The 25652-nt window shown below is 47.5% G+C and overlaps 1 long non-coding RNA gene across 1 annotated transcript; it reads left to right on the top strand.

Moving 5' to 3' along the window:
- Positions 1 to 11730: 11730 nt before the first annotated feature.
- On the top strand, positions 11731 to 14318 carry LOC118224708. Its single transcript, XR_004764683.1, has 2 exons — positions 11731 to 12402; positions 13683 to 14318. It is a non-coding gene; the product is annotated as an uncharacterized LOC118224708 (long non-coding RNA).
- Positions 14319 to 25652: the final 11334 nt, after the last annotated feature.

The raw sequence follows: 25652 nt of genomic DNA, 5'->3' as shown, positions 1-25652 counted from the left end.
CTGAAAACAGGATATGTATATGCCCACAGATACCACTGTGGAAGCCAGCACAATGTCAGGTCGGGTCAAGGGAAAAAATAAACAAGTTAAACATCATGATCATTTAAGCGGACGGGGCATTCATATACTCTGACACACTTATGGTAAAATAAACAGCAGGAAAAGAGAAATAAAATACAGCTCACGTGACAACTAAGCTGGGGGGGGGGGGGGGGGGGGGAGAGGCACTAATGGAACGCTGTGATTGGTTGCAAGCATTCAAAACTTTCTCAGACAACTCCTGCTCACTGGCTGTGAAGACAGGAAGTACAGCTCCAGGCCTTGAATAGTTGCATTTCCACAGGTTGTGACTATTCTGGGTGCGTGAGGGCACCTACCCTCTAGGGGACAAAAGTCTCTGGCCTTAATCTCAAGAGCCAAACGCTCTGCTAGGCCGAAACCTACACAACAAGGCACATTAAAATAAATAAATAAATAAATAATTTTTTTTGGCAATATTTTCACTCCAAAAATGTTTTTGGCATCCATTATGCTTGTATTATGTTAAAAACATTTTAAAAAAAACATAAAAATGTTCTGCCAGGTCTCAGAAGGACGTTATCAAATTTTGGAAGTCAGTGACCATAATTCAATGGGAGCAGGACATTATCTTCCAGAAGGCAGTGTATGGAGGTGATTTAAGGTGAGCCCTACTCCACAGGTAATGTGCAGTGCTTTGTCACTAGAGGCACAGTAGGACAGTAAAGCAATTATAGCTCTTCTTTGAAACTTAAGCATATTGTAAGGATGACCAGATTCAAACTCCACAAATGCAGGAAAATCAAGCAAGGCGATGCAGTGCGGTCAATTACATGTGGAATTTTTAAAAAATTAAAAATGACAAATGACACACAGCTCATCCTGTTAAGGTGGTGGTGCCCAATCACGTCATGGATGGGCAAGAGTATGCAGGTTTTCATTCCAACCCAATCACTAACACCCGAGAGGAGGGAACGAATTAGTGACATCAGCAGGTGTTAGTGATTGGTTGGAATAAAAACCTGCGTACTATCGCCCGTCCGTGACACACGATTGGGCACTGCTGTGTTAAGGCATTGATTTGGTAGCCAATGGCCAGGGCCCCTATGGTTTGGTATCAAATCCAATCCCTACCGTTCGTGGACTGGCTAGCCTCGTAGCCCCAGAGAGTGATGTACAATTAGCCGTTAGCACTGAAATGCTCACCAGTGTGGGATCCAGAGGGATCCAGTCTGCCTGGGGGCCAGCGCCCCACGCGCTAGCGCCTCCTGCTGGCCAGGTCAGGTGCCTGCAAGTCCAACTGTTGAGTCACACATGAAATAGTCTTCCTCTGACTCAACTGCAGTGTGAGCGAAAGAAGCAGTGGGTGACATCACGTACATCTGGGAGGTGCATGCTTTTCTGCGCCCTCGTTCGATGGTGTGGGTTGCACTGATGAGTGCCAAAATGTATACAGTTGGGCACACAAAATCGCAGAGAAAAGAGAGAGGCAGTGTCTATTTTCTATTTACATAGTCATATCTGAAAGCTGCAGTAATTTGCATATCTGTCCGTATATTGTCAAGCGTTGCGATACGATGCCATTCTCAGCGCGTGAGAGAAAGCTGAAGTGAGGCTTGTGAGCCGGTGAGGAGATTACTAATCATACGACCTCGTGCGACGTTTTGAATTTTTTTTTTTTTTTTTAGTTAAAATGCAGGACGCGGCCTGTCATTGCAGGACGACGCTCAGGACGAGGGGACTGTCCCGTACAGAACAGGGGCCCTTCAGTGACTCTACCCCGCCTCAGTTACAGGAAAGCGTATCGCTGACCGTTAATCATTCGCGTGAAAGTACGTAAGGAGTACTCGTGTCCCGTCGTAAGCGTTATCGTTCCCTGGGTTCTCCTCTAGGGGTATGCAGACAGACGCAATTCAAATACGTCCTCCTGCATACGTACACTATACGTACACTCACCGGCCACTTTATTAGGTACTTGCTAGCACCGGGTGTGGCCGTCTGCTGCGGTAGCCCATCTGCTTCAAGGTTCGACGTGGTGTGCGTTCAGAGATGCTCTTCTGCATACCTCGGTTGTAACGAGTGGCTATTTGAGTTACTGTTGCCTTTCTATCAGCTCGAACCAGTCTGGCCATTCTCCTCTGACCTCTGCCCATCAACAAGGCATTTTCGCCCAGAGAACTGCTGCTCACTGGATATTCTCTCTTTTTCGGACCATTCTCTGTAAACCCTAGAGATGGTCGTGCGTGAAAATCTCAGCAGTCTCTGAAATACTCAAACCAGCCCCGTCTGGCACCAACAACCAAGCCACGTTCAAAGTCACTTAAATCACCTTTCCTCCCCATTCTGATGCTTGGTTTGAACGTCAGCAGATCGTCTTGACCATGTCCTACATGCCTAAATGCATTGAGTCGCTGCCATGTGATTGGCTGGTTAGATATTTGCGTTAACAAGCAGTTGAACAGGTGTACCTAATAAAGTGGCCGGTGAATGTACATTGAAAGTTCTGTTTGCCGTGTTTGATATACCTCATGAAAATATACTGGGTGGGGGAGGGGGGGGGGTGAGGGGAGCAGCAAGAATCTCCGGATACCAAAAAGCACATCCTAGAACAGGGCTCCTCAACCCTGTTCCTGGAGATCTGCCATCCTGTATGTTTTCATTTCCACCCTAATTTGGAACACCTGATTCCACCGATCAGCAGCTCAACGAGATCTCTAGACCGTTAGATGAGGTGTGGCTTTGTTAGGGTTGGAGTGACAGCCTACAGGGCGGTGGATCTCCAGAAACTAGGCTGGGCAGCCCTGTTCTATGGTAACAGTTAATAGGGAGGGCAGAAGGAGCTGAATATCTGGAGATACTGGAATCTGCAGATATTCTACACCGGTGGTAACCAACCCTGTTCCTGGAGATCTACTGCCCCTGTAGGTTTTCACTCCAAACCTAAAACAGCACACCTCATTCAGCAGCTATAGCAGGGCTGCCCGACCCTGTTCCTGGAGACCTACCGCCCTGTAGGTTTTCACTCCAACCCTAAAACAGCACACCTCATTCAACAGCTAGAGATCTCATTGAGCTGCAGAATGAGGAGTGCCAAGTTAAAATGAATAAACCCCACAGGACAAAAAAGAAAGCGTGCCTCATTCCACAACCGGAGATCTCGTCGAGCTGCAGAACGAGCAGGGCCGAATTAGGGGTGCCGAATTAGGGCTGTAGTGAAAACCCTGCGGGATGCTGGATCTCCCGGAGCGGGGGTTGGTTATGAAGACATAAACCTGCGCTACGGCATCGCAGAGTTTGCGTCAGCACAGTCAAATGGTAAAATGGTAAATGGACTGAATTTATATAGCGCTTTTATCCAAAGCGCTCTACAATTGATGCCTCTCATTCACCAGAGCAGTTAGGGGTTAGGTGTCTTGCTTAGGGACACTTCGACACGCCCAGGGCGGGGTTCGAACTGGCAACCCTCCGACTGCCAGACAACCGCTCTTACCTCCTGAGCTATGTCGCCCCAGCACAGTCCTCTTGCGTTTTACTCCAGCGTGAAGCGACAGGGAGGATACACACAGCCAGTTACACACAGTAAAACGTCCAGTTGTTACTTCAACTCTTGACAGTGTTAATTCAACTCTTGACAGATCACATTTGGTGCCACTCGGGAATGTGGGACCAAAATGTTATCTATTTAGAGTCGAATCAGCACTGGATATTTTACTGTGCGCCATCTATTAATTTGTGTTTTCACCACTCCTAATAGCACTTTCTCCGCTTTAAATTTGACTTTTTAATTACTACTATCAGACGTGTATCTTCACTGCTGAGCAGTTAATAACACGTGTTTCAGCGTATGCAATTCTTATAACTTCACAACTTCCCACAAAACTAATGCCAGTATTATATGCCATTAGCCAGTGTGGTTTAATCCCACACATTTGCACATATGCACACGGGGCGACATAGCTCAGGAGATCAGCAAGACACCTAACCCCTAATTGCTCCCAACGAGCTGATTGGTACCTTGCACCGTTGGTGTGTGAGTGTATGGGTGAATGAGAGGCATCAATTGTAAAGCGCTTCGGATAAAAGCGCTATATAAATGCAGTCCATTTACCATTTACATATGTTACACACAACAGACGACTTTAAAGTCTCATACCAGGCAAACATTTAAAGCAGTGTTACATTACAGCGGTTACACAATATCTGTCTTCATTTCAGTCTGAAACAAACTTTGTTTTTACTAAAGGATAGAATAAATCGGAATTCAAATGTAAGTTTCAGCTTCTTTGGGGCTTTGATAGTATTGTCCCCTTCTGTCGCTGATATCAGAGTTGGGCTAATGGAGAAGTAAAATCTACATTTTTTTTTTTGACTTGCCTTCATTTTATCTGGCGGGGGAACTGAGCTCTCAGTGTGGGAGAGTCAACAAGGACCAGGAGTGCAAGGGATTGGGCAGCCAATCAGATTTAGGGCATGATTATGTAGCCAGACAGAGACCATTTCTGTGGGAATTTGTGTAGGACACCAGGGTAAGTACCCCTAATCTTTTGAAAAGGGCCACAGGATCTTTAATAACCACAAAAAATAGGAGGGGGAAATCAAATAAATCTATTTAAAAAACAATATTTACATGGACAAAGAACTTAACTGGACTGTATTATAGGTCTCTCCAGTTATCATTAGCAAAAGTGGTTCTCTTCAACATGCATTCACAGTTTATATTCAGCTTATTGATAAAAACGCATGGCCAATTAGCTTTAGTCACTCAATGAGACGGCGCGGAAATGACACACACACAAAAAAAAAAAAAAACTAAAATGGGAAAGAATGATTATCATATGCGTCGTCACTCAGCTATCCTTCTCTCATCTACAAAATGTGTTACTATCGCCCTCTAGTGGCGCAGTGCGAGTATGACTATTTTCCCTGACGTACGTAGGCACTGTGGGCTACATTTTCCTCCCAAGAAAGGCCAATGAAGAAAAAGCCGGGTACGCCCGGGCGCAACAAGGGCGTTTTCCTGTTGGTTCTCCGAACTTAACTGCGGCACACAGCCACGTAATTACGTAATTACGCAAATACGTACATACGCTGCAGTTATTCACTCGATTTTTCCAGATGAATACCTTTCCAGCTAGATAGATAGGCTATGTATTGACCACAAAATTACACACAAACAAAATGTGCACGCTGGCCCACAATTGTATGAAGGGGTTTATAAACAAAACTTTTATTATTATTATTATTATTATTATTATTATTATTATATTAATAATAATAACAATAACAGCAACAACAATAATAATAACAACAACAACAACAACAATATCATGTAAAGTACAACATGTAAAGGTGATGTAACAAATAGCTATGCGATTCATTTTTCAATTTCACTCCGTGCATTTAATCCATGCTCCCTTCTGAAATACTTGGTTTCCAGCGATTACATCAGTATCTCTGTGTTGTGCTGAAATGTTTTGACGCTGTGCACTAAACCGGTTTTACACAGATGCACGCACTCTGTGTCACCTTGAACTCAGTCGCGGTTTGGATCTCCCTTTTCCTCATGATTACAGGGGCATCACGTGACTAATTTCAATCACGTCAGAGACCAGAGAATACCGGGAACGGTATGGGTGTACAGAATTGATCTATAAACACACGTCCCGGATCAAAGCAGACCGTGGCTACTGACACTATTGCGGCGCACTACGGTAGGCCTACATGCAATACGCCGCCAGCAAGCGACAGCAATCAAATTCTCATCGTTCCCGCGAACTCAGCTTGTTATCCAATCTGACACACACACACACACACACACACCACATCCGTCAAAATTCTCACACCAGCGACCAGGCACATACGATCGGGCCTACGCATCACGCTGCAGCTTTCAGTAGCCTATAAACCAATACATTGCTGACGCAACAGACCGGGAAAATTGGTACGTGTCTATGAATGAACACCTCTACGGATGCGTAACCCTGACGACACTTTTTACAGTCGACAGTTAAACGATCAATACGATTTAAACGTGGCCAAAGCTCGCAGGCGCAATATGCGCGTGGTCTTTCAATCGTAACTCACATTCAGCTTCAAGGAGCAGGTACAAGTCATACACTTAGCGGAGACAACTCAGCACTACCGAAGAACCACAATACATCTATAAATACATATGAACGCCGAAGAGGGAAATCTAACTTAAATTGCTGTCCTTATAAAATACCCGACGGTTTAGCAATAATTCAATTCTTAAGTGTTCAGTTGTGTCCCCCCGCCCTTCCCACTGCCAGTACTGGAATCTGTAGTCTGTACGTCAGTTACTGTGGAGCTTTTCATTTTGCAGTGTATTGCTTTGTGTTGCTGAATCACCAGTCCAACACTGCGCTCTTTGTCTCCCGCTGTAATTTGTTTAAAAGGAAAAAAACCTATAATACACGTTATTGAAGGGTTGATGGTATAGAACGCGCAATCCGCCTCGCGCCGACAAACACCCCCCCCCCCCACTCATCTTCCCGCTCTCGCGATCTGCTCCTCTCTTCTAAATATTCCCTGACACCTACGGTGCCCCCCCCCCATCCAAAACGCTATTATGATGCATATTGCTTTCATCTCCACGATTTCACCAGAGATTAATTAAATTCCAAAAGGAAGTCCCGTGTTGCCAGGTTCGTTGGATTCAAGCTGTCTTTCTATAGCAGATTCTAAGTGCAAAGAGTAGCCTATACGCACTAACCGCTGTTCCAGGCAACACGAATAACAGAGGGATTTGCTCGGCGCTGGGAGAGAAGTGGCTTTATTGTACACAATCTTGCCATCTACTTTTTTTTATCCCGATGCTGAAGACAGGCTATTCCTCTGGCTACCATCTCAGACGTTTTCTTTGATGGTAGGTAACTGAAGGCGGTATTTTGAAAAAATATCATAAATATACATGATCTCCCCCAACGTGCCAGATCTCACCAAATTAAATGCATCGCGCTTTTGATATCGCTGAACAAAACAAAACATTGTGACAGATATCACATGCAAATTAACTGTCAGAATGCAAACCCACCAACGCGCGGCGCAACAGAGAGAAAGTGAATGGGCTTGTCGCGTATTATCAAGTGCAAGTAAAGTAAAAATAAAAACTTACGATATAATAACTTTAATGCAGCCTACCTTCAAATGGGCCTATGGAAGAATAGAAAGCAACAACCGTAACATATTCTGTGGTAGGCTACATTGTGTGCGAATATTGTTTGGCAGGTTTTCATCACTATCTTAAAAATATCAGGAACCGTTGCCACTTCCGTTCTTTGTGGTATAAAAGTTAATTTGTCTTTGTATGTTGGGTTTCATGAATTACAAATAATTTAGCACTGGTTAGAGAAACATTGATGGAACTTGCAGAGAGCTCAACGGAAAAAATATAAGGTTAACGGGACAATACTGACATTCATATTTTAAAGATACCACGAGACAAGTGCCATTAAATAAACATGATAATCAGAAATGTAATAAACTAAAACCTTATGAAAAGAATACTGACACAAAACGTTATGTCAAGTGTACTTATGCCTGGAATTAAAAGCAAATTTAAGTTAGTATGATATAAACATGTAACATCACTGGGGTAGTAGTGTAATGTTTTTAAGGGACTGGGGCTGTACCGGAGAGATTGCAGGTTCAATGCCCAAGCTGAATACACCCATCGTACCCTTGAGTAAGGAACTTAATCTTAACTGCTTCATTAAATATCCAGCTGTATAAACGGATCGTAAATGCACTAAAATGTAATCTCTGTAGGTTCCGGAGAATAAGAGTACCTGCTGAAGACCTCAGTGTGCACGTGAAGGGGGGGGGGGGCTAGTCAGGTGCATGTTACATCTGCTGAAGATGAGACACTGATACCCCAATGGCGGCGGAAAACTGTAGCGTAGCCTACTCTAGTCTTAACGGACGCAAAACCACTACTCTGCTTCCTTTTCCTCTTCCTCATTCTCGACAGCCGGGTGGGAACAGCGACACGCGCGACAGACGCCAATCAAAACTCACGTCGCGAGAGCGAGGGGGGGGGGTGGGGGCTGGGTTCGCAAGCGCCGTCACGTGTAGACTGCGAGCGTGACCCATGGAACCTGCCGGAACGCCTCTTTTCAGCCTTCTGACGCATCTCTTCAGGACTGTACCTGGACTAACCACAAATACTCTGCACTGCGCTGCCAATCTAGGATCGCTCTTATCACTTGTGTCCTTTTAATTTGTTCCTGTCGCACTTTCATGTTAACACACTTGTACCTCCACCCAGCACTTATATTGCACTTGTATTATTATCTTGATGTTGTAGCTCATTGTCAGTCCTCCTAGTTTGGTTTACCATAAACTTTCTGACCTAGCCTATTGCTTATTGCATGAACTGGACTTAAAATGTGTTCATGGCTATGAATAACTGTCACATAATGAGTATTGTACCTTATCGGACCTGTGTTTTGTAGTTGCTCCAGTGACCTTCGGTATGCACTTATTGTACGTCACTTTGGATAAAATCATCTGCCAAATAAATGTAATGTAATGTAAGCTGTGGCACATGACCCAGGTCGGTCTCAGGCATTATGGGAAACTGAAGTCAGCTCCCATCAACAGGAGAGACTCAGCGGCCAAACAGACTCCTGCTCACGGCATCGGTACTTCCGGGGCACAGGGTGAAGCAAATCACCACCGAGAGAACCCACAGACAGCAGAAATGGGAGATGTATTGTAATATAGTTCATTTCCATCTCATTCTGCTGAGCTCCCTTTAAAAAAAAATGTTCTGCTTTTATGTCATTAATATGGCTTAAAGAAAGAGGAGTTGAAAAGGGCAGGATGGTAGGATTGTGGCAGAACCAGAACAGCCCCCCCCCCGCCGCCGAGTTGGCAAACAGACCTGGGTCTGAAAGGACAGACCCTGCCCTCGGGCTGAACGCAGCGTGCAGCCAGCCCACTTCCTGTCCCACTTCCTGTCTGCCTCACGGCTCACGCCTGCTCTGGAAATCCCCCTGCCTGCCCTGGAGTGTGGAGGTCACGTGACCACACCACTTCCTGCTGCTGCTGCCGCTGCTGCTGCAGCTCCAAGCCTGGGGCCTGCCGACTGCCCGCCTCCAGACCAGACACTGTCCTTTGCCCCAGCTCTCGCCCCTGTGTGTGTGTGTGTGTGTGAGTGAGTGAGTGCATGAGTGTGTGCGTGCACGTGTGTACACTGTATGTGTGGGTGTGTGAGTGCACATGTGTGTGTATGTGTGCATGCACATGTGTGTGCGTGTGTGCGTGTGTGTGTGTGTGTGTGTGCGCGTATGCGCAATTCAACATTGACTTCTTTTAAAACAAACAAAAGCAAAAAAACAAAACTGAATACGAATAATTAGGACCATCTCCTCGCCTCTGCTTGGCTAAAAGAGAAGGAAATTCCCGTACTGGATTGTGCCCTCCTCTTGTTTTTTTGTTTTTTTCTTTTGGCTAGTTTTAAATCAGGAGATTTAAGAAGCCAGGTCTGTAAAGGAGCGTGAGCACGCAGGAGGCTTCCAGGTTCTGGGGTGCTGCTGATTTCTTTGTGATGGGGGGGGGGGGTGGGACGCAAAGATTTGGGAAAGTGCAGTGCAGGCTCTGCCCCGGTGTAACACCCGCCAGGCCATTTCTGGGGGACAGTCTCAATTTTTTTTTTTTTTGGGTGTGGTAGGGTCACGTCCCTCATCAGAGGTCACCCTCGGCCACGCCCTCATACCGGGACAGTCAGAGGCACCTGGGGGAGGCGCTCTCATCGCTCGGGAGCAGATGACACAAAGCCCCTCCCCTCCTTCTCCTCCTCCCTCCCTCCCTCCCCTTCTCCTCCTCCCTCCTCCTCTCCCTCCCTCCTTCAAACGGCACAGCGGAGGTTCTGCCAGGCCCCTGCCCTTTCCCGCTCTCATTTTTCATTTTTATTTAAATATAGCTCTCTCTCTCTCTCTCTCTCTCGCTCCCTCTCTCTCCCTCCCTCCCTCCCTCCCTCCAGCAGCTAGCTGGGCCTTTCCCACAGTCTCGAAAACCGGCCTGGAACCCAACTCTCGAATCTGACAGAATACTGTATTGCAGCTGTTTCCCTCCACCCCTCCCCCACCCTCCACCCCCTAACCCCCGCTCCACAATAGCTTGTGAAATCACAGGTTATTCCAGGAATATCCCTGCTAATCACGGCGACTCGCAGCGACCAAAAATAAAAGTCGGGGCCTCTCTCACGAGCGTGCAGATAGAGCCAGCGGCGGCGCACTTACCCCTCCCTTAATCGGCAAGTCTTACCAGAGATAAACATCACCTTTCTAATGGAAAACCTGGCAGAGGCACCCGGCAGTTACACGCAGAAGGTTTCGGTTAAAAAGCAAGCAATGGCAGCTGATTGCGGTACATGAACACACACACACACACACACACACACACACACACAGGAAGTGCAGTGGTGCACAGGAAGTGCATCGATGTGGGGATGCACCGAGGAGCAGACAGAGCAGGGGGGTTATGGGAAGGTGGCTGGATAGGATGCGGATGAGACGGACAGCCCGAGTGACAGAGCCCCCCCCCCCCCCCCCCATTCCTCTACCCCAGGAGCTCCTGCCCAGTGGCGCGGCCTCATAAATTAGGCATGCAGTCCTCCAGCGCCGATCGATGAGGGAAATCAATGAAGCTGATTCGTGCAGGACTTGACCCTTTAACCTTAACTCTGTGTGTGTGTGCTGTGCGCCGTGAATGTGTGTGCGTGCGCTGTGTGCATGTGTACTGTGTGTGTGTGTGCTGTGCGTGACCGTTGCTGTGTGTGTGTGCGTTGTGTGCATGTGTACTGTGTGTGTGTGCGCGTGTGTGTGTGCTGTGTATGGTGTGTGTGCTGTGCGTGTCTGTTGCTGTGAGTGTGTGTGCGCAAGTGCTGTGTGTGTGCGCGCGTGTTTATGCTGTGCATTTGTGTCCTGTGTGTGCTGTTTGTGTGTGTGTGTGTGTTTATGCTGTGCATTTGTGTCCTGTGTGCGAGTGCTGAGCATGTGCACGTCTTGTGTGTGTGTGTGCGAGCATGTGCTGAGTGTGTGTGCGCGTGTGTGATTCACTTGTAATAGGGAAGACTCAATCACAGCTTCCTGTAAAGCTCAACAGTAATAAGTAATCTGCATCTGCTGATGGATAACGGCTTCCAAAAGCCATCAGCACAGGGGCGGGCCCGGAATGAATTCTCTGGAGGTTTCTCTGAGGAGGTTATAAAAAAAATGGCGATATGTCCTCAGTTCCATCTGGGCGGCTTTGTGGACGTGCTGATATTATTACACGGCGCTGCAGGTTCGAAGGGTTAAAGGCCAATACACTTCTAGCTCCAAGCGCCGTTTGAAGAATAAATCGAAAGTAGCTGCGTCTGCGTGGATGCGACAGAACCGCTTCCTTCCCGTTGAACGGCAGCGGTTTAGCTACAGTAGGCCGCCGCCTGCTCGCTGTTTGCGAATCGCTCGTCTGAACACTTGAAGACGGGAGATCGGACAACGAGATGATAGCTAGCCGCTGTGAGCTTGGCTTCGTGGAGTCGCCGCTTCCTTTACGTTATGAAAAAGCGTGACGGGAAAATAATACTGCCAAAACTGCCAGCATGGGTCAGTTACTGCAGATCGTCAAGAGAAGATAGTCCACAGCCCCCTGTTAGCTCCCAGTCTCTGGTTAGCTCCTTATTCATGTACAGGACCCGGACACAAAGACCGCACTGTGGCCGTTGTAATACACCAGCCCACAATACTTAAAGGGCAACATCAAGCCATTGACTTAGGCTAATTTAAATGTTAAAGACTAAGCCCTTTATTCGTATGCTACTCTGTTCAACTGCGATGCGTACGGAGCACTCAAGAGATGTCCTTTGTCTTCCTAATTTAGCTTTTAAAATGGTGAGCTATCAGTTACTACAACAAGGTCCTATTACTTTTACATAACATTATTCAAATGTTAAATTATGCACACTACAAGAGCACTAACCAGTATAGTCCAATTAGTTTTTATTTATTAATTAATTTTTTTACATATATCCCATTGTTACCGAATATTTGACTGTTTACTTTGTTCCTTTCGTGCGTTGCTATTCAGTGACAGTTATCGCCGCATTGATAACAGTTTTCAGCCATTCAGCCAAAAAAAAAAAAGAGCTAAAATTCTAGTGTAATACCGACTCTGGTATCTAGGTGGCGGTGATGTGCAAAGAGCATCAGAAGCTCGACGGCAGAACAAAAATTGTAGCACAGCAAAAGGCAGGCTCACTCCACACTGTTGTACAGGTAAGTACAAGCTTCTCAAAGGAAAGACATGCGCCAGATTTAAAGGACTATTTGAAAATCGAGGGAATCAGAAGGCTGTGCGTGGTTATTCCATAAGCAGGTAAGTCCTCCCGACTACCCACATATCCAGATAGAAGCACATCGACTGAAAACACTGGTTTATTGACACTGCAGCATTAAGAAAAATAAAATTTGATTACATTTCTGAAGACCTTACTGCTTTGTTGTGGAAATATTAGACTGTACACTGATGTTATGCTACAGGTTCATGCAGTAATTCACTGGGAACCCTCGTTCCCTCTAGTTAATAGTTTTTATAAACTACTGCATGTGCATGGGCTTGTAGCTGAATACCTCTTGTTCAGTCTTTTGTATCAATACAGATTATTATTATTATTATTTTAAATCAGTGGTGGGACTGAAATTATAGCATTATTATTTTTTCCCTAAAGGCAACACAATATCAGTTATATTGTCTGTCATTTCTGCCTGCTTGCATACAAAGATAATTGGAAATGGTTTAACAGGTACCCGTGTGCTACCTCTTAAAATGCTGCACATCTTTTCTTTATCCCCTGGACCAAATCAGGCCTCGATGACACAGATAACTGTAGAAAAGAAACAAAACAAATATGTACTTTGAACAGAGATGACACTCACAGGAGGTTCAGGAAGGCACACGAAAGCCAGGAATTCTTCCACATGCGAGCGCTATCCACACAAGAGGCTAAAAGGAAAAAATGTGCGTTACGTCCAAAAACGCTGCCACACCACAGTGGAATGTCCTGTCTTTGTTTTACATGTCACCTAAACTCAGTCATTTAAACTCAGTTCTGGGCAGCAGGGAACTGACCTGCTTGCTTACTGCATATAACAGCTACGGACATTTCAGTGCACTTGACAACTTCTGGTGTGTGTGTGTGTGTTTTTGCGCATGCATGCGTGCGTCTGTCAGCATGTGTGTGTGCCTGTGTGTGTCATCTATACACGCTCATATGCACATGCCTGTGTGAATCGTCTATGGGTGTGAATCAGTGTGTGTGTGTGTGTGTGTGTGTGTGCATGTGCATGCCTGTGTGTTGTCAATGTGTGTGTCTGTGTGTGTATGCACATGCCTGTGTACGTTGTACATGCATGTGCATATGCACATGCCTTTTGTGCCTCGTCTATGCGTGTGTCAGTGTGCATGTGTATGTGCGTGTGCATGCCTGTGTGTTGTCAATGTGTGCGTGTGCGTGTGCATACCTGTGCTCATTGTCTATGCATGTGCGTCTGCGTGCGATTGTGTGCGCACGCGTGCATTTTTTTATTTATTTATTTTTTTTACTGTGCCTCTGGAGCTGTCAATCAAAGGAGCCGTTATCTTAATTCCCTTCACAGGCGCCGCCTCTGGTCTTTTGCGATCGGCGAACAAAAAAAGAGCGCAAGGCTCTCGCACAGCTGTGTACCAACAGAGCTAAACCAATTCGCACGCCGAGACTAAAACACACAGGGGCTCCTCCCCGCCCAGCAGGGTCCGTCCACTCGCTGTACAGACCGGCAGGAAGAGCCCGGCCGCACCGCACAGCCGAGCCGAACTGACCTTTTACGATCGCGGTCTCATCGCCTAATGACCCACATCCTGAGCAACCGCCATAAACAGACTCCCATGTTTGTGCCACGGAGGAGAGACAGACACGCCCGATGGGGGAAAAAAAAAAGACCCATTGTTGCGTAAAATACTTTCCTGGGATGTTTTTGACAATTGAACCGATTCCAATCAGCGGCGGGAGGCAAGTGTTTTAGCACTTGTGCAAAAAAAAAAAAAAAAAAAAAAAAAAAAGGGGGGGGGGTTGAACAATTTGTTCTCATTTCACAATCTTCTGTAATCCCAGAATTTGGGTAGCTGTGTATAGCTCAGATGTTGATCTGAGCTATCTGCCGTGTTTAACCCAAAACAGTGCACATTGTGTAAATGCTTGTGTAATGCAGTCTGATTACTGCCTGTCTGGGGGGACAGTTTACTCGAAGCCAAGAGGGGAAAAAAAAAAAAGAAGAAAAAAAAAAAACACAGATGTTTGAGATTTGCTTGAAGAAATCCAACTACTGAAATGTCCCCCTGTTGAAGAATTGCTTGTGTTTGTGCACGTGTGTGTGTGTGTCTGCTTGTCTGTGTGTGTACGTGAATGTATGTAGGTGAATGTAAGAGGTTTGTGTGTGTGTACGCATGTCTGTGTGCATGCATGTGAACATGTCTGTGAGTGTATGTAGGAGGCGAAGTTTGTGTGTGTGTGTCTGTGTGTGTGTGTGTGTGCATGCATGTGAACATGTCTGTGAGTGTATGTAGGAGGCAAAGTTTGTGTGTGTGTGTGAGTGCCTGTGTGTGTGTGTGTGTGTGTGTGTGAGAGTGTCTGTGTGTGTGTGTGTGTGCGAGTGTGTGTGTGTGTGTGTGTGTGTGTGTCTGTGTGTGTGAGAGTGCCTGTGGGGGTAGAGTCCTGTTTGTGTTACACCAAAGCCGAGGGCTCTCTGTACAAACTAATTACAGAGGAAACGACAGATCAAAGCCCACCGGTTCTCAAAGGTTCTGATTGGTTTGACATCTTCTGAGGACCACCAATCTTCCCTGCGCTCGCGGCTCGGCTGCTAATGCCTGGCGCTCTCTGTGATCGCCCGAAACAGAATTTAATTTGGCCAGGCGGAGAGGGAACGCTGCCAGCTCTTTCGGCTGCGGGGGGGTGAAGGGGGGGGGGGGGGGCGGGGGCGTGACGTGAGGGTGACACGTTTGGGTTAGAGGCGAGCTCTCCGCCTCCTCCCGGCTACAGACCTGCTTCCATTACCGACGGCAAAAATAACACAGCTGTCACTCGAGAGGACACTCGTCACAGCTGCATCAGTGATGCACTTCAGAGTCCTGAGAGGCATGCGCATGCACATACACACACACACACACACACTCGCTCTCTCAAACTGAACTCACCCCCTACACACAGACACACACGCACGTACACACAAGCACACACGCTCTCTGAAACTAAACTCACCCCCTACACACACCCACATACACACACTCAAACAGAACTCACCCCTACACACAGACACACGCACGCACGTACACACACACACACACAAACACACTCGCTCTCTCAAACTGAACTCACCCCCTACACACAGACACACACGCACGTACACACAAGCACACACGCTCTCTCAAACTAAACTCACCCCCTACACACACCCACATACACACACTCAAACAGAACTCACCCCTACACACAGACACACGCACGCACGTACACACACACACACAAACACACTCGCTCTCTCAAACTAAACTCACCCCCTACACACACCCACATACACACACACACTCAAACAGTACTCTCAGCCCTACACACACACGCACTCACTCACTCAAATGAAACTCTTGCCCCCTACACACTCACACACACTCACACCCTACACACACTCACAAACAGAACTCGCCCCCTACATGCACAAACACACACTCACAGACACACGCATACAAACACGTGCACACACAGCAGAGTTTAAACGATGCTTTCAGCCCATAAAACTAGTCTTGTGGCTCCTCCCTTAAGCCTCTTATCGAGAGCACACAGACACACACCCAGACACACACACGCAAACACATGCACTTTCAGACACAGAGACACACCCATCCACAGACACTCCGCACACAAACTGCAAAATGTGTTACACTCTTTACAACAGCCTCAGATATTTTGCCTCTCTCTATGCTGTGTGTGTGTGTGTGCTTATTCTGGTTGCCTGTGTGGAGACTTGGGTTACAGTCAGCTGTGTGTGTGCGTGCGTGTGTGTGCCTGTGTGAGTTTGTGTTTATTCTGGTTGCCTGTGTGGAGACTTTGGTGACAGTCAGCCGTGTGTGTGTGTGATGGGTGTGTGTGTGTGTGTGTGTTTGACACTGACATTCCTCACACAGGCTCTACAGTTCAAAGCCAGGCTTTGGAGCGCCGGGCATGATGGGACGCAGGACCGGCGGTGGGGGGGGGGGGGGGGGGGGTAAACCAGCCTCAGTTTGGGGCGTAAACCCTGGCTGGGGTGAAAACAGCACTGGTTTGAAGGTAAACAGGCATTTGGTTAAAAAAATCCAGCCTTGTTCTGGCCCATAAACATACACGCTGGTTTTGATTGGAGCTGTAAACACAGGCCTTCATCTGAGTGTAAACATGCTTCAGCTGGGGTTATACAGGCTCCTGGTTAGAACTGTAAAAACAGGCCTCAATTTTGGCACAAACAGGCCTGGGTTGGGCCTAAACAGGCGCTGGTTTGGACTGTAAAAACAGGCCCTAATAGCTACACAAACAGGTCCTGGTTTGGACTGTAAAAACAGGCCCTAATAACTCCACAAACAGGCCCTGGTTTGGGCCTAAGCAGGCCTCGGTCAGAGCTTATCTGTCTTTGCGTCTCCCTGGTCGAGGCAGCAAGCTGGATCTGGCGCCCCCTGCTGGTGTCAGGCCCACCCACTCCCTCTCCAGCCCCCCCCAGTCCCACCCCCCCAGTCCCTCCCCCCCAGCTCTGTCTGAGCAGCCTGGCAGGGCTCCAAGCCCACAGCTCACACACAGTAAACAGAGACCTCCCCTCCGCTCTTTCTGACCCAAGGGGCCCAACCTCTCACACAGAGAGCACCGTGGACACGACGGACAGCGAGGGGGAACATTGCAAACCCAAAAATTCATATAAGCAAGATCACCCTCCACACGCTTTACTCCCAGTTACTAACATACACAACATAACTTTACATAAGCAAGATCACCTCCCCCACTCTTTGCTCCCAATTATCAAGGCACACAAATACTTGCACTCTGTCCTTTACAGGAAAAAGCCAATGTTACTCCAACACATACTACAAGAACAGTCATACAGTATGAAAATGTTGGTTCAATGCACCAAGCTAATTAGAGTCAGGCTGCAAAGGCTTATCCTTATTTTTACCCACATGTAACAACATAGCATACCCACAGTTTGTAGAACTACCATTCTGTACTATTGCATGTCATACAGTAGAACTATTTTATAAGAATATAAGGGTGTGTAAGAATAAATTTATTGCAAAAATGTTTTAATTAAAAAAATAATAATTTTAGGGCATTTTTCAGGACACTGGTTGAAAGGGCTTCACATCACAGCCGAATAAAACATGAATAAAAACACGCAGAGAGGCAGATGTGTGTGAAAGGAAGGCGGAGTTGCAGATTTGGGGAGTGTGTGTGAGAGTCCGTTTACCTGCAGCCTACAGAGCGTCCAGCACTGGGGCCGGAACACCCTGAGGGTCCGCGCCTCTGCTACAGGACCTGGCAAAGCTGTCAAGCACCAGCTGGTGGGTGGATAGAGGCCCCGCCCCCAAACCCCCCAGCCTCCCCCTACTCCACCCGACCCGACCCTGCCCCCTCCCCTCCTGCCCTCCAGACTTCCCCGGCCTCTCATGACTCGTTTGCCTGGATAACGTCAGACCTCCAATTACCTCTCATCCACCCATCAGCCCTGTTCGTTCGTTCTCTCCCTCTCTCTCTCTCTCTCTCACTCTCCCTACCTCTCCCTCTCATTCCTCAACCCTTCCCCCACTCCCTCCCTCCACCCCCATGCTTCCATCCCCCCTATTCACTCTCACTCTCTTTCTCTGTCCCATTCACTCTCTTTTCAAGAGCTGCCGCTCTTTATCAAATAACCACCACGGTTTTAAACGATGAGTACAGAAGGGGGGGGGGGGGAACGGTCAAAGGGGATGTTGGATCATTTTGCAAATTCCACCTCTCAGGTTCTCACCTGAAACGGCCTCAGGTGAGTAGCTCTTTTAAGGACCTTTAATTTTTTTCTTTTCAGAAATGAACCCTGTTCGTGTGCTCATAACTTTTCTGACATGAGGTACACCATACGACTGCTCTAACAATGCCATTATTCCCAGTGTAGGGCTCATGCCGTCGTTAGCATATGCTAAAGCAATGAGATGACACATTAACCCTTTGGACAATTGTTTTTTTTTTTTTTTTGGAATGTTTTTTTTTCCTGTTCAAAATTGCAAGTCAGTGTTCTAGAACCCCACTGCTTTCAAACTGCCGGTAGTGACCGTTACAACAGCATTAGAATGTTCAGTTCAGACCATTCCAAATTACAAATTTGTGATGTCACACCTTAGACGGTTAAAGCCTATGGAGTGCGTATGTCTACCCACACATGAACAGAGCCTGTATCCTCACAGAGTAACGCTACTGCTGCGTAACTTTTTAAAAATGAAATCCCGGGATGGAACAGAGCTTTGTGACGTCCGTCAAAACGCAAAGCTCCCGGGACATTTCCGAGGCCAGCTCTGAATCCACGAAAAGGACCCGTGACCTCCCGCAAGAGACATCGAGTCCGATGTCAGCCATTTTGAACGAGTGAATCCCAGAGATTTGGGGAGTGCAGTTCTTTTTCTGCGTAAGAAAATGGAGAAAAACACCAGTAGTTCAAAAGGAAGTGATGGACCAGCCCAACCCCCCACCAATATGGCCTTTTGTTATACAAGAGAGAAAAAGAACCCTTCACCCCTGTGGCCTACACACACACACGCGCTCATGGACGGATGCGCGCACACACACACACGGACGTGCGCAAACACATGCGTGCACACACACAAATATGCACATGGATGTGTGCACAAACACACACACACACACCAGGACATGCATGCACACACACGTGCATACACACGCGCGCACACACACACTCTTTTTGTGACCATCTGGAAAGGAGGCTCATTTTGACTTTGCCTCGTAAAAGTCCCAGAGTGTGTGCCATGATGGTGAAATGAAGGAAAAAGGAGCCTTTCACTCAGCTCTCAAGTAATTTAGGACACAATCAGGGCCGTCTGCACTCAGATCCTCCAGCTTCTTTTCAGCCACCACCTCCAGTGCGCTCAAACACTGTTCTCTTATCATCAGTAGCCACAGCATACTATTTTTCACCCATCACTTAAGCATGGCAACAGGACAAAAAAAAAAAAAAAAGGTATAATAACGTCAACCATGCACTACAGCACAGGAAGTAAAGTGTGTTAATGGAAACACACTGTTATAGATGCAGAAAACCTCTTTCCTTTAGCAATTTTCCGAGGGGTTTTTTTTGGGGGGGGGGGGGGGGGTACGCACACATTGCGCAGAAGAATATTGTTTCCCTATAATCAAAATCTATGGCTGGGGCGAATAATTATTTGAAATGCTTTAAACCCATACAATTCCTGCCGAACGCGGACATTTTAAATAAAGCATCTATTTTCATTTATATTCTGAACAAAATTCTTCTTTCATACATTTTTCCTGCATGCTTTGCTTGACAGCATGCCTCCTTGAAAATTCATAGGGATCCACAGGAGCAGTTTTTTTAATTATTTTTTTTACTTTAACTCTTTAGATGCTAGTGAGAATGAGTATTTTAAAAATTCGTGTTTGACCCCTGATCAAAATCCACGTCGGCCAATTCTTCTGGCGGACTCGTACAGGCACGCCGAGTAACTGAAACGCTCCCACGTACAGCCGAATTGCCTACAGCAGCCGCGGGCGCACGGAGACGTCCCCCGCCCTCCGCGTTTCTGCGTTCGGTACTCGCTTAAATACGCGAGCTCCGCTACATGTGCGCGAGACATGCGGCTCTGCGGTCACACCGCGCCGGCTATAAGTGAAACTGTTGGGGGAACAAATTGCGCCAGCGCATAACGTTCGCGACCCGTGACGTAAGCTTGTCACGAGAAGCAAGTACACGGACAAGGAAGTGCACTTTAACGTTGTCCTGCACTGCCGCGACACTCATTCGGAAAAGAATAAAAAATGTAAAAATAAAATAAAAGAACACACATGCCTGTTAAGAGCACGGAGCCAGCCTGGGTGCAGCGGAGCGTGAGTGTGTACAGGGGCAATCTTCTCATGCACAACATGTCCAGGGGGTGTGGCAGAAGGCGCTGACCCCTTTTTGCAGAAGGCAGACGGAGCTGTTAAAGGCGATTGTGCTCCCAGCAGGCCACAGGCATGATATGCACTGCGGTCCACTGGAGACGGTGTCCCACTACACAGAGCTGCGTGTGCTCTGTGTGTACATGGGCACCAGGGACATGTACTACACATACGTGTAACAGTTCTTAAGCTCACACACGCATGCATGCACACATGCACGCGCACACATGGACACACACATGCATGCGCACCCAGAGACACTCGCACACACACCATATACACTCATACACACACACAAAAAAACAAACACACACACTCACTCACACACATTCATAGTGTATTATATATGACATAGTAAATTATATGCAGTCAACGGATTTTTCCTGATGTCTCCTGGGAGATATTTGACCTGCACCATTCACAGGGTGCACCCCTCTTTCCAACACCAGATTCCAGTGACTATGGGGAACGTACAAGCTAATCTACAGGTAGGCCGCACATTAGCAGAGCTGACAGGGCACTGACAATAAAACAAACCAAACAACCGCAATTTAAACATTGCTATGGCTTTAATATATGCAGTGTTTATTCAGGACGGTTCCATTATGAAGACGATGATTAATTTATTTGCATTACCTTTAATTAACCAGCTAGGTCAACTAAATGCGTTATTTTATTAGTGGCAGCCTGCTAGTCAAAGTGTGCGGGGAATACAAGGGGTTGTGCAGCCGGTGAGATATTGGATGAACAACAGGCCAGTCGTGGAGAGCCAGATTCATAGCCAATTTGACCAGGATACTGTCGTTAGTACTTCCTGCTCTTTTACAAAATGCCATCGGATACTTACTGACCGCGGAGAGTCAGGACCCTGGGTTTAGCGTCTCTCGCCCCAAAGGAGAGAGCGCCGCAGAATTTTATACAAACTGACTTTTTTTTTTTTTCTTCTTACGATATTAACCGACAAGAGCCCCGCAGCTCCGTTTATCCTGGAGGTTGGTGAGTGACAAAAAAAAATGAAAAAAAAATCCGAAGACAATGTCGTCGTCCTGCCGCCGTTCGCAAGCAGGCAGGGGCTCGGAGACTAGCCCCGCCGCGCTAACCGCGCTAACTGTGCTAACCGCGCTAACTGTGCTAACCGTGCTAACCGTGCTAACGTGCTAACCGCGCTCAAACGGCCGTTCCGCGCCGCCGCCTCGGGGGGGGGGAAAGCCGCCGGTTTTCTCCGCGGGGCAGCGGCGCGTTCCGTTCTCCGAGCGTTCGTAATTTATGCTCAAATCGATATTCGGGACATCGAAAGGGCGCGGCGGCGACCATCGCAGCAGGTCAGGAGCGGGGGACCAGCGAGACGTTTCCTCCCCCCCCGACGCCGACACTTCCCCTGACAGGACTACAGGCCCAGTCGATATTCAGCATGGGGGGGGGGGGGGGTATCAAACCTGTTTCAGGGGCTGAGGCCGCCGAGCAAGAAACCCCCCCTCCCCCCCCCCCCCCCCCCCCCGTGAGCCTTACCCACCCCCCACCCAAGCCTGTTCACCGCATTCAACATATGTTCATTAATCCCTTCTCCCTCCCTCCCTTCCTCCTTCCCTCCCCCCTCCTCCTCTTTTTCCTTTCCCTGCATCAATTGTTCTTCGTAAAAAGCCTCTTCCTCAATCTCTCCCTCCCTCTCTCTCTCACTTTCACTCATCCCCTCTCTCCCTCCCTCCCCCCACTCTGTCACTCTGTATCTGAAACAGAGGCAGGGTTTTTGGCAGTAGACCTTGAACACAGGGCAACTGATTTGATTGTGTGGGGGGGGGGGGGGGGGGGTCGGTGAGGCGAGGGGGGGAGGGGGCGTGGGCGTTCCTGGCTGCACGTCCGACGGTTCGAGTGTACTTGACCCCGCGGGAGGGCAATGGTGATTAGCCTTTAGCCGCATTAACGTGCGCAGCACTGGTCCGGCGCTGATGGATATTATGCAGAGTGCAGCCTTCAGAATGGGACACGTGAGGGCTGCAGCATACTCACAGTGCAGCGTGTGGGGAGGAGCATCACGGACCCACGGACAAGAGGCAGGGGAGAGGGGGAGGGAGGGAGAGAGAGGGGGAGGGGGAGAGAGAGTGAGGAAGAGCAAGGGAGAGAGAGTGAGAGAGATAGGGAGAGAGAGAGAGAGAGAGAGAGAGAGTGAGGAAGAGCAAGGGAGATACAGAGTGAGAGAGCTAGAGAGAGGGAGAGAGAGATAGGGAAAGAGAGAGACAGAGAGAGAGGGCAAGAGACCAAGACAGAGCAAGAGAGACGGGGGGGGGGGGGGGCAGAGGGTCAGAGAAAATAAGATAGAAAGCGAGTAAGACAGAGAGGGGGAAGTGAGAAAGCAAGAGATAAAGTGAAAGAGAGAAATTGAATTGAAATTGAGAGAAAGGGAACACACGAGTTAGAGAGAAAAGGGCCCTATTGTTCCAGCACTGTCTTTAAGGACTTCTGTTTGTACTCCCCCCCCCCCCCCCCCCCCCCCCCCACCCCCCCACCTCACCGCGTCCCAACCTAAAGACAAAATTTACTCAGTCAAGAGAGCAGTCACAGAACCCTTCAGCATGCACATGATGTGCGTTGTGAAATCGCGTGCTGTGAACAGCCGGCTTACTGTCCCCATAACTTTGTGGAGCCAATCAGAAGACGGGAAACAAAAGCTCCGTAGTTTCAGCTGACCTTCCTGGGCTGAAACTACATTACCCAAAACTGCGTACCATCTCAAACTCCATAATTCCTCTACTCGAAGGATTAAACTCTGCTGCGGTCTCAACACGAAATGTGTACAGGTCTTTGCAAGTGCTTTGCAGTAACCGTAGCAACAATCCCCAAATAAGAAGGCTGGAGTACAGATGTGATGTCACAGGGCACCCATAAACCCAGCTCAGGCGTTTATATGAATGCTGCTGAGGTTCAGTCCGGGGCGAACAGGCCTGTCTTTATGCTCAGGTTGGACTCAATACACAGTGCCTCCAGCTGCACTGTACCATGCCCCCTCCCCCTGCACACACACACACAGACCTCCGACCCCCCCACCCCCCCCCATCCCCTACCCACAGGCCCACATGTCAGACAAGGCAACCGGTTCCCCTGGAAAACTCACCGCGTTTCACATTTCTGTCACAACCCCCCACCACAACCGACAGGCCTGCAAGTCAGAGGTTTTTTAAAGAAAAGGAACACAGCTTTGGGGTAAGTTGCAAAATGTCATAATGTCGTCATATACCTGAAATCAACAGGAACCCCAGAACATCACTCACGCAAGACTGGGTCATGACCTTTCCGGAAGCTCACACAGAATAGGGTATCACTGCCAGCTATTTTTCAGTTGTTTTTTTTTTTGGGTGTGGTTCAGCACTTCAAGTGATTCATTTTAAAAAAGGTAACCTCCACTGGATGGGGAAATGCATTAACTCAAAATGCAGGTAAATTTGCAACCTCTAATCAGGTTTCTGTTTGAAAATTGGCTATTTTATTAATTTTAAAACATTTTTGTGTTTAAAAAAATCCTAAACAAAATGAGGTATTAAATTGACTATTTCCTGCATTTTGAGTTAATGTCCCCTTCCATGCAGTACAGGTTCCCTTTACACTTTTGAACAGCACATTTTATTGGAATGCATTTCAAAATTCTGTCACTGTTCTAGAACTCCATTGCATTCCGTTTTCAGTTTCAGTAGGGATAATTTCACCAGCAGTAGAATGTTCACTTAAGAAGATTCTAAACACGTGTGTGTGACCTTGCACCTTAAAGGGTTAATTCGCTGATTGGCTAAAGAGAGTCAGCAAAATTAAAAACTAGTTTATTATTATCATCACTTCCTCTGAACCACTTCTACACAGAAAAACTGCACTGCACTGCAAAATCTTGCAGAAAGACCGACATTGGCTGCGAACTGAAAGGAATTCACATAAACTTGTGAACACTGGGGCTCTGTACAACTGGAGTGTGAAGACTCTGGAATAGCAGACCTCTGACATCACGGAAAGAGCAGTCACTCCTTTCTGATTGGCTGTTTAACCGTTCTACAGCTAAAGGGGAACAGCGTTTAATAAGCAAATATTTTAAAAAGTAGAGAGATTCTTTTAATCTCAGCTGAATGTTTAGTGTAGTAACAGTAACTGTGGTAACCATCTTTTTAAACAGTCTTTTTAAAAAAAAATCTCATGTCCTACATCTGCTCTCGTTACAGATAACACTCCACGCTTTCTAAACCATCAAAATCTTAATCTAAACACTAAATTAAAACTGCACCACGACGCAAAGCGCTGCCCAGCTTCCATGCAACTGATGTGCAGTGTTGCACGGTTTTTGTGAGTACAGATGTAGATTCGACTGTCAATGAACAACCAGACACGTTGTGTATAACGCTTGTGTGTTCTGCAAGGCCTCGTATTAAAAAAAAAAAAAAAGCGCAACAAACGGACTTTTCTCTTCCCGCAAAAGAGAAGAAAATTTTACCAAAAAAAAAAATGGAGGGAAAGGACCTTTTGTTTTGGGCAGGGGAGGTCAGGGTGGGGGGGTGGGGGGTTTCTCCCGGAATATCATTTCTGTTTCCACAGTAAGGCCTTTATGACATCACAATGGACGTGCGCAAATCGACCATAAATAACAATGAGAGAGCTGGCAGGGTTCTCGGGGGCCCGCAAGGGATTAGCACAGCTATCATACTGTTTACATTCATGAAAGGGGCCATTGTGGCCCTGAGCAAACAGGGGCCCCAGAACTGAACTCGCGCGCGTGAACCTGCACCCCGGAAGAGCCCAGGCGTTTAAAAAAAAAAAAAACATCTCTGCTAAGAAAAACCACTTGACTCTGAAGCCTAGGAGCTTTGTGCTCCACTGGGTCGGAACGCTGAGCCCCGCTGAAAATTCCCGCTAAGACCTGCTGGGATTCTGAACAGGTTAAAGGTGGATTAAGCCGTGTTTTTTTTTGCTGGTCGTAGCTAGTTTGTGGCTGGTGAAAGCTGATTAAACTGGTAGAGTAAGCTGGTGGTCAACTGGGGGAAGTTATAGCTGACTATTTCTTCTGGTCAGCTGGCAAACAGCTGGTTGACCAGCTAAAATCGTTGAAAACCAGCTTGACCATTTTAGGCCGGAATAAACCGGAAACTTTCGCAGGGACATCAGAGCGATGCTCATTAGATCCTAAAACTGTCCACTCGGCACACTTAAAAATGGCGGCTCAGGACTGTTTTTTGCACCGATCTGCGTGGACTGTGAACCGAAGGTTCGGTGGAAGCCACATCAAGACCCAGCAAAGACACGCTTCAACCCCTGACACACTTCCTCCGGGACTTCTGGGAAAGGGAAGTTACAGTTTGTGAGATTCCAGTAGGAAATTTTAGTGGGAACCAATCAGATTTGTTCTGACAAGGTGTAGCCAGTCGGGAGTTACTTA

The sequence above is a fragment of the Anguilla anguilla genome, chromosome 4 (assembly GCF_013347855.1).
Source record: "Anguilla anguilla isolate fAngAng1 chromosome 4, fAngAng1.pri, whole genome shotgun sequence".
NCBI lineage: Eukaryota > Metazoa > Chordata > Actinopteri > Anguilliformes > Anguillidae > Anguilla > Anguilla anguilla.
Note: the sequence above shows the minus strand (reverse complement) of the source record. Positions and strands in the feature narration are given on the sequence as shown.